The sequence below is a fragment of the Protopterus annectens genome, chromosome 3.part0 (assembly GCF_019279795.1).
Source record: "Protopterus annectens isolate FY-2018-M chromosome 3.part0, PAN1.0, whole genome shotgun sequence".
NCBI lineage: Eukaryota > Metazoa > Chordata > Ceratodontiformes > Protopteridae > Protopterus > Protopterus annectens.
In genome coordinates, this window is record NC_056731.1 from 1,474,804,712 (window position 1) to 1,474,819,277 (window position 14,566).

The window sequence follows — 14,566 nt, forward strand, 5'->3', positions numbered from 1 at the left end:
AAACAAAGGCAAAGATATTTTATCAAACAAGAATGAAGGTGTGAAACATGGCAATGAGATTTGCCATGTGTGATGCTCATACTGTTTACACTTTTTCAGATTGTGAACACTGACATATTAAATGGATTGATTTGTTATCCTTGGTGTTTTGGAGGCTAAATAGGATGACTATTGATAAATAATAGGAAGATTATTGATAAATTGGATGGTGCAGTGGTGCAGCGGTAGCGTTGTTGCCCCACAGCAATAGTTTCTCCAGTTCGATTCTCGGCTGCAGTGCCTTCTGTGTGGAGTCTGCATGTTATCCCTGCATTTGTGTGGGTTTTCCTCCCACATTACAAAAACATGCATTTGGAAGGTTTCTCCCTGGGCCTTCTCTGAAAATTGGCTTCATTCCAAGTTGGACTTTCCCTGTAAACAAATGTTAAAATAAAATTAAAAAATAAATAAATAAAAATGACTTGACACAAAACTTTCTGTAATTACACACTGTAAAAAGTTAACTGACCAGTGTGGGAATCAAACCCAAGGAAAAATAATGCATGTATTTGAAATACAGTGATTATTTGTCAGCGCTAAAGGAGAGCTCGCTTTCACTCATGTTCATTGTGGATGAACTGCATTCAGTATGAATAGAGATATACTTCAGATAGACCTGTATGTATGTGACTTTAAGAAGTCCTATGAAATGCATTCCCATGAAAGAGGCAACATTACTCTTTGTAAATGTATGGCAGCTGGACAGACTTTCATGAGCTGAGTAATACAGGTTGAGGTATTATACATATACTTCACAACAAATACTGTCCTAAACACAGAGTTGTGAGGAGTGAAGATGATTGTAACTTAAATATTCTGCCTATATATATATATATATATATATATATATATATATATATATATATATATATATATGTATATATATACACACAATTGCATTTTTAATTAATTATCATAATTATGCTGCTTGAACAATTATACACACATTCAGCTGTGTTCATTATTAAGATAGGCTACCTAGAACAATTTATTTATCAAAGCATTAGTGAGACATTTTTTGCGATCAACCTAATTATGATAGCCATTTGTATGAAATGTTACCATCCTAATCAACATGTTTTTAGAAATTCCATCTTGACATCCTTGTAAAAATAAGTGTTATCTGGATTTGAATCTTCGATTACCAACATCCTGTCTCTAAAGTCAGTGCACATAAACAGCAGGTGGGTCCAGAGTGCTGATGTCTGCACATTGCCGATATGCCTGTTTGTACTACAAAAGGTTGCCCAAATAAAATGTATCACTTTTTTTTACTTAAGCAGATGTGTGATTGCACCTTTCAACAAGGAACAAGTGCAGAAGGCAAGAAACAGAAAGAAGAACAGATGAAGTTCTGATGAAAGTAGGTCATAAATCTTGAGCAATAATTTCGGCATTCCCTACACATAGTATGGATTTGAACCCCAGAGCAACTCTGTTATGGATCCAAAATCACTGGGTTTATAGCTTGTGTCACAGAAAGAGGTATACATGATGTGCATTTCAGTCACTCATTACAAATACTGCACAGTGGTCACAAAAGTGTTTGCATTAATGGAGATTACAAAAATGAAATTGTTCACTCTTTCCTTCACCTGTGAGCTCTGTTTGCACTCTGCTAAGCAGCACAGAAATTGCACAGGGAAAAAATACATATACCAATTTATATTCCACACAACAAAACCTACGTTACATTTTACATCTGCTGCAAACATTACAAGTAACGTGGTTTCAAGCTGGTTGCAAACTCTGCATCCTCTTTCCTGCTTCGTTAAATTCATGTGAAATACACTGTGTGCTACACTAATACTTAGGTGAGGTGTGGACTTTTTTTTTCACTGCTGTTTAGAGTGCTGTAGTAAAGTGCAGCTGTGTCACTCTAAAATGCACTACTGATTGCATACCAAATGACATTTCTCAGTTTGTACCTTGGGCAGTGGACTTTCATTCCCTGGTACAAAACACTGCCAGTCCAAAGTGCACTTTGCCAAAACATGGTCAAATGAGGAAGACAATAAAAAAAATGTCAGTAGTTACAAATATTAAGTAATAATTAGGAAATTGCAGAAATGTGAAGTTTCCTACATCTTTGTGTGTTACAACCTGATCATATGCTCAGGAAATCTGCATTAACTCTGTCAGACAGCCCACTATCTGAATTTGAACTCTCAATTCAGTGCAATAACACACAAACTCAGTTGTATTTCTTATCACTCTTTGCAACTGAAATGATCCTTTCTCAAATGCTTGAACATGTCTAGATGAATGTGATATTGATAAATAATTTAGGCTAAGAATAGCCCACACCATATTAATGTAACACTGCCTCCTATATCGTCTCTTTATTTTGTTAGCACCTTCCCCTCCACTCAGCTTAACTACAGAAATGCAATGTCATGGCTGTTTATTTCCATCTTTCTTTCAATGTATAATGTAGTTGATCATCACTCAGAAAAATTGTTAAGTGGAGGATGTGCAGTGTGTTATTAGTATAAGAATATCAATGTTGTTAACGTTGTTCTCATAGCTCTCAAAGTGCTTCCAATTTTTTAAACCCTTTCTCATAGACCGTGCTCTGAAACATTGATTTTTATTTCATAAATAAGGACCTATATAATGATCATCACTCCATTTGTATATGTATATCTGTTTGCTAAGCTGTTAACAAGAGTTATAATTGCCGATTATTTTTAACTAGATATTAAATGTGTCCAGGATATTTATGTAAAGTATTGGCACTTTAAATTTTAACTAGTATTTCCTATACAGGATTTTTATTGGTTGTTTCAAATGAGAATCATTATTTAAATAGAGTTTTTATAGAATGTACTTGAAAGTCTGATGAAGCGTTCTTGGAAACGCGAAAGCGCTTACTCTGTGTAATAAAAGTTTTTAGTTTTCTAGTTTGTGGGTCTGCTTCAATTGACATGGAGTACCATTCATTCTTTATTTTTGGATTGTCTTCACTTTTGTTTGGAGGTACCTTACCCACTTGGTGTTCCTTTTTTGCATTTTGTGACTTTGTCTAGTTTCACCAAGGGACATGACAGAAGAGACCCATCTGCAATTGCCAGGGACAGATGGTTTAACTACAAGTACTGTTAAATTTAAACAGTTGTTAACAGATGGGAATCCACTATTATGATTACCATGTATTGATTTAGCCAATAGTACAAGTAATTATAAGAAATAAACTGTTAACATCAACGCATTACAACTAACTAGAAAACTGGAAGATTTATTGATAAAATGAAAGAATATTCAGTGGCAGAAAAAACATATGGAGGCTTGTGTTTCCTTCAAGATAGTACCCAGGGGTCTCCAAGTCCTCAAAATGCTGACTTTTGGATCTACATACCCTTTATTACTCTCGAAATGGCAGAAGCTTAATTTAGAGACCAGTTTTGGCTATATGAAGCTCTTAATAGAGCAGTATGCACTGATTGAGAAAGACCTTAGTATTGAAGCAAGTAAAATTGAACAAGAACTAAACTCGTTAATCACAACTACACAAATGGACGAGTTTGTGTGTGAACTTTCCAGTTCACTTACATCTCTTGATAGTAGGTTAATGTTAGCAAAGAAGAAGAAACTGGAGAGGGATTGTTTTGATTTTAGCAGAGGGAATGTGTTCTCTTGGCCGAGGGAAACCACTCTAACCAGAGATGTTACTCCTTCACATACCGGAGGACAAACAACAGCAGCACGTCCTATACAATCATCCATTTCCCTAGAGATGACATCACTTCCGCCACAAGGTGGTGGAAAAACCATGCGAGCAGTAGAGACACCACTTTCAAACACCGAACGAGTAGACACACAGGCTTCTTTTTCAGAAGAGCCTGTATTTAGAAAGAAAGTTAATGTTCAAGGAACAGGAGCAGGGACATCATCCAGTGATCTTTCATCACTACATTTTCTGCTACCATTCTGACCAACGAACAGGCAGCCATGGAGTCCACACTACATGGGGAAGAAGTGAAAAATGTCAGACGAACAACACGAATTTCAGAAGAATATGTTGAAACCAGTCAATAGGACCTTTACAGTAAACCTATCTAAGTATGTATTAACAACTGCTGAGAAAGCAGTTTTGAATAAGGGATTGTCATTTATTCTATCGCAAACTGTGGATGTCATTGATTTAATTGTTGATGTGAAATGTTTCACTAGGAACATCGCATTGTCTTTACAATATGTGATAACAGTAGTGATACTAGACACAATTATATGTTTAAAAAAACTTCAACTTATATGCCTAGTTTACATCCATTATTAGATAGATTTGAAAAAGCTTGTGAACATGATTTGTTAACTGCTTTCCAATTAGATAAACAACAACTGAAACCTGAGTTTTGTAATTTGAATAAGGATGAGAGGCAAGCCCTGAAAGCCTTACAGAATAATCATTTAATTGTCATTAGACCTGCTGATAAAGGGGGAGCGGTAGTTGTGCTAGATAAAGACTTTTACAGTTCTATTATGTGTACTATGTTGACAGATATGAATACATATAGCACTTTGACTATGTCTCAGTTAAGTTAATTAAATATGTTTATGATAATCTATATATGTTATGTTGATATGTAGCATTATTGATGGTGACATATAAATATTTTCTTATAGAAAAACCATTGATACCAACGTTTAGGGGTCTCCCTAAGATACACAAGACACTAGTAAACCCTCCATTTAGACCAATTGTGTCTAGTAGAGGCTGGCTAACAGAATCTATATGAATTTATATAGAAAAGTAACTCAGACCACTAGTAGAATCAACTAGTTCGATTCTAAGGGACACGCAACAGTTTTTGGAGACTCTTTCGTCTTATAATGAATTTAGATCTATGAATGCACATGACTATATGGTTACATTGGATGTCGCATCACTTTTTACAAGTATACCTAATGATGTTGGTTTAGACTACTTAAGATTATTTTTGATGCAGAAAGGGATGAGTAATGATAGAATTATTAAAATTACAATGCTGATGGACCTCATACTTACAAATAATGTGTTTACATATGATAAAAGGTATTTCTTACAGACTACAGGTGTAGCAATGGGTACGCCCTGTGCCGACTCTTATGCAAACCTAGTCTTGGCATATTGGGAATATACCTACATTTTAGAACATTTGTTTTTTTCAAGTTCCATCAAGTATTACAAACATTTTGTGGATGATGTCTTCCTTGTTTGGGGAGGAGATTTATCCACACTAAATGAATTCATTACCTACATTAATGGTACAACAACTTTTCTCACTTTGACTGGTAAATGGTCTCAGAATGAAATTGAATTCTTAGATGTGTTATTGAAGAAACGTAATGGCTCAATTACTAATGAAATATTTAAGAAACCTTGTAGAAGGAATGCACTTTTGCATCGCAATAGTATGCTTCCATCACACATACAAAAGAATATTAAGAGCCAGGCATTAAGAACTTCCCACTTAGTAAGTGAAGATGAGGTGTTTTATAAAGCTATTAGTGATGTAAAGATAGACTTTGTAGAAAGAGGATACCATACAAGCGATCTAGGAGTTATACAAGAAGTAGAATGTGACATTTCAGGCCAACCCTATATTAAGAGGAGTAATCAGGCACAAAATAGACAAAGGAACATTACTACTTCGAAAATTAATAAACTTGTTATTCCCTATACCAACAATAATAATAGAGTAACACAGATAATTAAAAAGAATCGGGGGATGTTACTGTTAGATGAACATATAAAAGAAGCAGTAGGCACAGATCCGAGATTTGGTTATAGGAATACAAAATCATTAAAACAGATCTTGTGTTATGAGAAAAGTAGTAGAAAAAAACTTAATTCAACTAGAAAAGAAACTTTTTCCTGTCACCACTGTAACCAATGCGGCTATATAGCCAATACGAACAGTTTTATACATCCAGATACATATCAGAAATATGAGTTCCAGCAGTACACAGATTGTAGGTCAAGGAATGTGGTTTCTTTAGCTATATGCCAAAAATGTAATAGTTTTTATGTTGGGAAGACGAATAGGATTCTGAGAGAGAGAATAAGAGAACATATCTATGTCATCAATAGAGAGAATGAGGGTAATGCTATAGCTAGACATGTTATTCATAATGATACAACACATAATTTTACGTTTTTAGTTTTAGAGCTAATTAATTCCACTGAGAGGTTAGAAGACATAGGGAACTACACTGAGAAAGAAGAAGGAAAATGGATCATTAGATTACAAGCAGACAGAGGCCATGGGTTGAATTACAGGGTCTCTTTAAAACCCTTTCTCATAGACCGTGCTCTGAAACGTTGATTTTTATTTCATAAATAAGGACCTATATAATGATCATTGCTCCATTTGTATATGTATATCTGTTTGCTAAGCTGTTAACAAGAGTTATAATTGCAGATTATTTTTAACTAGGTGTTAAATGTGTCAGGGATATTTATGTAAAGTATTGGCATTTTAAATTTTAACTAGTAATTCCTATGTAGGATTTTTATTGGTTGTTTCAAATGAGAATCATTATTTAAATTAAGTTTTTATAGAAAGTCTGAAAGTCTGATGAAGCGTTCTTGGAAACGCGAAAGCGCTTACTCTGTGTAATAAAAGTTTTTAGTTTTCTAGTTTGTGGGTCTGCTTCGATTGTCATGGAGTACCATTCATTCTTTATTTTTGGATTGTCTTCCAATTTTTTATGTTTGCTCTGCATGCTGGCACACCTCAAAGATAAGAGTTTGTTCAGTATTGCTTGTCCTTGTAGTCAGAGTAATAATTAACACTTGCAAGCCAATAGAAACTAACAATTATCATTGCTTCTTCCAGCAGTCCTAAAGCATGTGCACGTAATCATGTTAGTACTCATATGATGATTTCATCCTCTATACCAAGTGATTGATTTATTTTTATTTTTTTTTTTGGCCTTCAGGGATAGTAATGATTTCACAACTCATTTGCATCTTCACCATGCTCACAGGGCTGAATCTATACTATATAATCACAACAATGTAGCTATGGAAGTGGAAGGAGGGGAGACTGATTGGATAGAGGTAGACTGTTGCTCTTAGTTACTTGGAGGTGATTGTTCTACAAAATACTGCACGATTTTATAAGGTATGTTTTCCTCTTCATAAACTGCTTACATTTCCATATTTGGAATGTATTTCAATATGCAAATGAAAAAAGAGTTGTGATATGTATTTAATGCTTTCATTCACTGCTGTTGGACTGCACATGTCAGTTCTTGCTCTGCTTTCCATGTTAGTCTATAAATGGTATGGTTACATCACCGTACTCTGTTACCATTTGCTCTTGGAATATCACCAATTCCTGCAGACAAGTGTATTTTGTTTATGATCAACGTTAGTGGGTTGGGATTGTGTAGCTGATGGAGGTGTTAGGCTTTTCAGATGTCCCATGGTGACCTCACAGGAGTGAAGAGACCAAAGGAAATAGTTTGGGCAGTTGGGTTATGAATTTTGCCTGCTTACTGGTGATCCTGCCATCCAGTAGTCATTTACATAGCTGCAGTCCACATTACAGAAATATTAACAGAATGAGTGCAATGCTACTGTATTGCAATGTTTCATTTTTAGAGAGGGTCTCTCTTAGCTTAGTCCTAAGGCCAGTAGCCTAGTACCAACCTATGAACCTATATCACATTAGTCACCCTGCTTGACAGGGGTCCAGGGAAGTAAGTATTGTGGGAAGAAATATCCAGGGAATTGTTATGGCTAGGCTTGTATAGGCCCTAGGGCCAGTAGCCTAGTACCAGCCTATGAACCTATGTATAGTCTAAAATGAGCATTGTATGTTCAATTGTTTTGTGTTGAGGATGGGTGCATAGCTTCTGTTTGAGGATAATTAATTCTGTATGTACTACAGTGTGTTTTGCTTTTTTTCCCCTGTTCATGTCATGCAGTATAATGGTACCCAGACCATCTGTACCATGCAAGCCACCATTCAGTGACACAGAGAAGAAGGTAATCACTGATGCCTTTATGCCACCATGGATCCTTCCTGCTTGACAGAGGCTTTGGTAATATGTCTGCCAGAAGACGAATATGGCAGCAGGTGGTCAGTGACATAAACATGGTGGGTGGCCATGCCAGAAACTATAATCAGGTGCTGCACAGTGCCACTGATATTATTACAGGTAGGAAAACAGCTATGGTAACACAAGAACAGATGGCTATGGTGGGGGGGGGGGGTCCTGCTATAGAATGGTATTCCTTGTCTTTCCCTTGTCAAATATCCATAGAGCTCAGCAGATAGTTCTCTCAGTATCCTTGATGTCTGTGCTAAAGTGGACAACAGGACAAGCATGTCTCAAGAAATAATTCCAGGTATGCTATATAAAACCATTCTGTATATGTTTAAGTGTTACTACCTGTACAACTATAAACATTGAGATGTGTGCCTTAGAAGAGACAAGAGTTCAACATAGATTGCATTTGCATGTGTGTATGTATGTGTGTGTGTGTGTGTGGGGGGGGCAGTAAGTCTGTGAGAGTCATTGATTCTGAGATATATCTTAAGGGTAAAATAGGCACATCATTACTCTGTTATCCTCGTGTTTTTTGCATTCTGATGCTTATTAGCCTTTTTTCTACTGCCTTCCCCTTTTTCCAGTGACATCAAAATAATCTTTACTTAGATGCAAGTCTGAGGAGAGAGTAAAAAGTACTGTATTTCTTTAACATCTGAAATTGTTTAATATGAGTGTGTAGAACAAAGTTTTATTGCTTATTATCACAGGTGATCCTGACAGTGGCAGTAGAGGACTCATACCACCTGATATCAGAGTACTGGTAGCCTCTGATGATGATGGTGGTAGTGATATAAAGGCACAGTCAGGGTGTGAAGAGGATCAGTCTAACATTGAGGCTGTGGCTCACACATCCACTGCCTTATTTCAGACACAGTCAGTATGCCTTTGCCTAGCCATTCCAGTGAGTCCTCAAATACAGGACAGGTTAAGGATGACAAAGTTGATGATGGATGGTAGTGTGGTTATTCCAGCTGTAGAGCTGGTTGAGTCTACCAGTAGCCATTGTGATAGCATGGTAACATGCAGGACTGTTCATGAGTTGTTCTGTGAATGCCTACTGTCCACCCATGTCCTGATGCTGTTGTGTCATTATGTGCCACCAGTCATAGGTATAAGGCTGTCATGGAGGCATTGGCATGTTCCACCAGGGCTTTGGAAGAGAATGTGCTAGTCCTAAATGTGGTGCATTGACTGCCCCATCTGTGTGGGTGATTCATTGGATAGGACGAATGACACACTGGATCAGGTAGTGTCCGTGATGGAATATCATCTGGACGAGGGCTGACATTCACATATCCTCAGAATGCAACATCCTCTGGTGTTAGCCATATTGGCCCTGCTAGGTCCATCTCCCATAGTAGCACTACTTCCTCTGCTCCAACAGTGATTGAGGTGTCCACACCCAGACATGTTAGGATGTAGTTATGAAGAGAGCTAATCCAAGAAACATTGTTCATGTTCAGGTACAACCCCACTTCAAACCAGGGATTTGGAAGTGGCAGTACATCTCCTGGCAGAGGTAGCTGACATGGTCAAGAGCAATGGCACTGAACAGACAACTCTGCCATGCACAGCTCACACTTGTCTGACATAGCAGGACATAGTGCTAGCGCAGAGCTTGATTGTATTGATGCAGACACATGCGCATGTGCACGCACACACACACACACACACACACACACACACACACACACACACACACACACACACACACACACATACTTCACAAAAACTGACCGTACTGACCTACACATATGCAAGCTAGGAAAACTGTAATGTTTATTGGGCTACATCTCCAATTAGTGACCCTGAGATATTTCCTACTTTAGTGAATGTTCTGTGTTTCTTAGTCACACACATTTACTACTCCGGTGTCATCCTTGGCCTAACCCCCCCCCCCACAAACACACACACTCACTCTGTGAAAATGATGATGACTGTGCAATGCCCTTTGTTTATTTGGGTTTGACTTCGAGTTGTGCTTATGTCTGATGCACAGAATGGATAGCTAAGAGTATCTTTCTCACTATATTGATTTCATGCATATTTATTACATAACAGGAATTTGGATGTTTTTGTTAATACTTAGTTCAGAAGGCATTTTTTTCAGTTAGTATTTTAAGTCATGCTATCAAACCACTGATATTGTACTCTTGCTTATTGCTCTTCTTGTGAAACTATTGATATCATTTTCCTGTTGACTGTTTTGTGCACAGTGGATAAGTGACCAGCTTGATGACAGTTATGTATAATGCATAGCTGGATATTGCAGATATTATACCTATGAACAAAGAATGTAATTTGTGGACACCTCACACAGGTTCTGAATGAGTACATTACAAATTTGTTCATATAATGCAGGTTCCACATTTACCTTGACATTACAGTAGTTATGAATTGTGTACTTTGTGGCTGTCTCTCTGATGCTATCCGTACCCAGCTGGATAAGTAAAGTTCGTGAACATCTGTTAGCTTCACTTTTAATATTTGCATGTACTTAGGTTGTTATACGTATTCATTTGCTGGTGAGTTTGTGTGTGCTATAATTTGCCCCGGTGCTCATGACCCAGTACGCTACCTCATTAAAGTGGTACTATCCCCCTCCAAACTTCCAAAACCTCAAAGGCTTGCAACATAGGAAGGATATCACTCTGCCAAAATTGTAACATGGATAGTTAAAGCTGTCCTGCCCCTCAGCAACCTATTTCTACAAGGTGCTATCCCCCTCCAAACTACCTACAACTTGAAAGGCTTGCATCATAGGAAGGATATCGCCCTGCTGAAATTGTAAAATGGAGAGTTGAAGCTGTCCTACCCCTCAGCAACCTATTTCTACAAGATTAATATTGTGAATGACTGTATTACATTTATTTAAAGCCCTTTGTCAATAGTACTGGAGGTGTCCCTAGCATTCTGTAAGTGAAATCCCCATTTTATCCTGAATTGAATTTACCTAAACACTAAACCAGACATACCAAAAAATGAAACAACAACTTAAAAATTAGGCTAAGGTATCTAATAGCACAGGACATAGAACAATTTGGTGCATTTAAAATGTAAAACATATAAGTTAAAACATATTTCCTTGCTTATACAATCCTTTAGTAGGCTGCAAGTATCTTATGTCTGTATTAGCCCCCTCCCACTTCTCTCATGTAAGTGAGGTTACTTATCTCTCTACCAAAGATGACATTTTCACATGCCCTGGCTCTCCTGACCCAGTATGTTACTTCATTAAAGTGGTATGTATCTTGCTATTTGCAAGAACAAGCTAATTGTGCTGCTTCATATACTACTATACTTAAGTTTAACCAGGGAATTTATTCTCTGTAATGTTTACTCAGACTGCTGTTAGTTAATATAGCCTCGGTGGAAATGCTGCATATGTAGGAATAACATGTCTTGTGTTTGTGTCTAAATGCATAAGAGATCTTGCTGACTAAGGTACCGAATAGCACAGGACATAGAAGAATTTGGTGCATTTAAAATGGAAAACATGTAAATTAAAACCTTTTTCCTTGCTTATACAATCATTTAGAAGGCTGTAAGTATCTTGTGTCTGCATTAGCCCTGGTTTACTCTGCCCCCTATTCCCACCCGCCCCTAGTAGTGCTAAATTTAAAGGGCCTATGCCACAACCCCACTTCTCAGAACCAGTCAACAAAGTCCTAATCTTTAAAGTGGCATATGCTTAATTACCATACCTAACTTACTAGCTATAGACTACCTTTACTTACTGCCCTATATCCTAGTCAAAGTACACTGCTAAAATGCCACTGCTACCTACTTCAACATATCTGAAGTTATTACTGCTATTTTCCCTCTTACATCTTTTGATTATCCCATATCTACTCACCACCTATGAACATTAGAACTATCTCGGCTTTCACTGCCCTAGAGGCCAAACCTCTACTCCAGTTGGGCCAAATTTTCAAAACCAAGTAAACAAACCGTACTTACCTAACTATTTATCTTCAAAATATCACTGACTCATTCGAACTAGATACATAAGCCCAAAAGCCAGGAAATACCAGAACCTGATAAATAAACTCTAAAAATGTATATTTAGGATACAACACAACCTCATAGCAGATGGAGACATTCACCCAAACCCTGGCCCATCCACTACCAATAACCCAAGCCCTAACACTACTACTCCCTCTTACTTACAAACCCTAAATAGACCTCACAACCCACTCTTGATCAGCCACATGAACATTAGAAGTGTAAATAATAAAGTTAACTACCTGCATGTCCTCTTAGATGTTCATTCTCTAGACATATTATGTCTTACCGAAACAAGGCTAAAATCATCCACACAAGACAATGAAGTAATACCACCCAGTTATAATATAATAAAACTTGACCATAAAGCTGGGAAGGGTAACTGTTCTATATAAATCTGGGCTACATGTGACCACTGAAGCCTCTCAACCACCCCAAGTCAGTAATGCTGAAATTCTTATTACTAAGATACAAATCAACAAATGTAAATGTATATATATCATCTGTGTCTATATACCAACTAGCAATAACATTAGCACCCTTGAGGACATCCTATATTGTTTGTCAACTAACTACCCCCAAGAAACCATAGTCCTTGGTACTTTAGCATCGATTGGAACAACTGTTCCTCTGAACAACCTACTGTCTATGTTAACCTATATGGGTTTACTCAGACCATTACCTCTCCCACTAGGATCAGCAAACACAACAACAAAGAAACTACCTTAGACTGGATTCTCATTAATAGTCATCCCCACATATTCAAGGCAGGGACCCTTCCTGATGATATAAGCGACCACTTTCTTACCTTTATAATTAGGCATAAGACTGACATTCTTAACCAACCCATCTATAAGACAATAAGGAACAATAAAAACTTCAACCCTGATAACTTCCAAAATGAACTAAGTTTATGTGATTGGTCAGTCCTAAAACAACTGCCACTAGAGGAAGTAGTAAGATACTTTAATACTAAAGTTTTAGCCATCACATTCTATAAGAACTAAAACAAAAAATGCCCCATGGATCACAAAAAAAAAACAAGACAAAAAATTCGTACTTAGAAATAAAGTATGGACCAAGTGGCACGCTACAAAAAACCCTGTAGATTAAATTAAATACAGACAGCTAAGGAATGACACACAAAATTCCATTTTGTCAGATAAAAAAAACTTTCCCTACCAACTACAGCAAACCCACCAAAATAAACCTCAAAAGTTCTGGGCAGGTATCAATAAACTCCTACACCCAGGACAATCCACCACTCCAAACCCCTCAGGCACTAACCACCATAGTCCTGAAGAAGTAGCCAATACCTTTAACAGTTTCTTTACTGAAACCATCCAATCTATAGCCAACCAGCTATCTCCTGATGGCTCAAGTCCCATTACTTCCATACCCAGCTCTCAACCTTCTTTTCACCTTCAACCTGTTCCCACATCCCTTGTTCGAACCCTTATTAAGAAACTTAAACCAACCACCTTCTCTGCTGATCTTTTACCTGCAGAATATCTGCAAAAAGCTGTGGATGCCATAGCCCATCCCATCTCCATCCTGATTAATAGAACTATATCCGATGGTTCTATCCCCTCTGTTAGTATGATATCTCATATTATCCCTCTGCATAAAGGTGGCAACTCCAATGAATTATCAAATTATAGCCCCATACCTATATTATCATCCCTGGCTAAAATCATGGAGAAATGTATACATAGACAACTGCTGAGCCATCGTATCCAAAACAACTTACCCACCAACTCTCAACATGGTTTTAGACCATTTCACAGCACCGCTACTGCCCTCCTGTCCTTTACTGATGCCATTAACAAAAATCTTAATAATAACATTCTTTCCTCAGCCCTCTTTATTGATCTGTCTAAAACCTTTGACAAGGTGAACCATCAACTACTCATAAACATACCTAGATCTTTTCTCTATATAATCTGGCTATACAGTGGTTCCAATATTACCTAAATGATAGACAACAGGCTGTCCTATGGCAAAACAAGATATCAACCCATCTTCCCATTACCCTTGGTGTTCCACAAGGTTCTCCTATTTTCGATCTTTATTAATGGCCTGCACTCAGTCATTCCACGTGCTACCTGTATTCAATATGCAGATGATTCCACATTAATATGCTCATCTACTTCCCCCTCTGATCTACAGACTCTAACCCAAAATGTGTTTAACATAGTTGAAAACTGGCTCCTTAACTCTCGACTCACATTGAATCCTAAGAAAACAAAATTACTACTATTCTCTCCAACCCCTAGGTCCTACATACTTACCTTTACTGTTAAATCAAGCAATGGCACCATCATATCTCCTGATCCCTCCACCAAATAATTAGGGTTATTAACTGATAACCTTAAGTTTGATGTACATATTAACCATAATATAAAAATAGGCAACAAAAAACTTGGCTGTCTATACAGGATTAAGCCCTTCCTTACCCTACTAGCTAGGACTGTTA